The sequence below is a fragment of the Cannabis sativa genome, chromosome 1, assembly GCF_029168945.1.
Source record: "Cannabis sativa cultivar Pink pepper isolate KNU-18-1 chromosome 1, ASM2916894v1, whole genome shotgun sequence".
NCBI lineage: Eukaryota > Viridiplantae > Streptophyta > Magnoliopsida > Rosales > Cannabaceae > Cannabis > Cannabis sativa.
This window is the reverse complement of record NC_083601.1, coordinates 50,391,011-50,392,275: the sequence shown is the minus strand read 5'-3', so window position 1 is coordinate 50,392,275 and position 1,265 is coordinate 50,391,011. Positions and strand designations below refer to the sequence as shown.

At 42.1% G+C, this 1,265-nt stretch overlaps 1 non-coding gene across 1 annotated transcript; it reads left to right on the top strand.

The window, feature by feature from the left end:
• The first annotated feature begins 326 nt into the window (after positions 1 to 326).
• LOC133033792 (small nucleolar RNA R71) lies at positions 327 to 433 on the top strand. Its single transcript, XR_009685855.1, has one exon. It is a non-coding gene; the product is annotated as a small nucleolar RNA R71 (small nucleolar RNA).
• The last annotated feature ends 832 nt before the right edge of the window (positions 434 to 1,265 follow it).

The following is a 1,265-nucleotide window of genomic DNA, read 5'->3' as shown; positions in this document are numbered from 1 at the left end:
CTTGACACTCCGAAAAGTGATGACTTCCTCCACATAACTCACAAACAATTTGGGCTTGTTTAGCTTGCCCTGCAATTATTTTTGTCAATGCCTCAACCTGGGCTGTTAACTTTGTGAAGGCATCAACTTCTAACACACCAGCTACCTTCTTAGATTGACTCCTCTCAGTTGGCCACTGCTGATTGTTTAGAGCCATCTCCTCCAATAGATCATACGCCTCATTAGCACTCTTTCTCATAAAAGCTCCGCCCGCTGCTGCATCTATTAGAGTTCTAGTATTACCAACCAACCCGTTGTAGAAGTTGTGAACCAGCATCCACTTCTCTATACCGTGATGAGGACATCTCCTAATCAGATCTTTAAACCTCTCCCAAGCCTCATGGAGAGATTCATTATCTTGTTGGCAGAAGTTGTTGATTTCCCCTCTCAGCTTTGCAGACTTGGCTGGAGGAAAGAACTTTGACAAGAATTTTGTTGCCAGATCATTCCAGGTGGCAATAGAGTTGGGTGGCAAAGAGTTTAACCAACTCTTGGCTCGTTCTCTGAGTGAGAATGGAAACAGTCTCAGTCGAATGGCATCATCGCTAACTCCATTAACTTTAAAAGTTTCACAAAGTTCCATGAAGTTAGAGAGATGCAGATTAGGATCTTCAGAAGGGAGGCCACCAAACTGAACTGAAGACTGCACCATTTGAAGGATGGCAGGCTTAATCTCAAAGTTGTTTGCATCCACTGCCGGTGGCCTGATACATGACTGCACTCCCGTCAGAGTAGGGAGAATGTAATCTCTCAAGCTACGGCCATTAGCTTGATCTTCCACGTCGCCTCCATTATTACCGTTATTACCCCCATTGTTTCCAGCATTATTGTTCACATTGGCAGCCATGATTTCTGATGTTTCAGCAGTTGCTGAAACTCTTTCTTGCCTCTTGTTCTTTCGATTCCTCCTGCAAGTTTTCTCGATTTCAGGATCAACTGGTAATATGACTGCTTGTCCTTGACGGCGCATACACTTAGGATTCCTGAAATAGATCAAGAAAATATTGCAAGAAAAAGGTTAGAAAATCAGCAAGAGAAAATATACCAAAGTAGAAGTTAGTATAATTTTATGTAATATTAATCTTTAAAAAACTCCCCGGCAACGGCGCCAAAAACTTGTTGCTATAATTTATAAACACTACGCAAGTATACGCAATCAAGTAGTAAATCTCACACAGGTGAGGTCGATCCCACAGGGAATTGGACTAAATACCACTAAACTATAC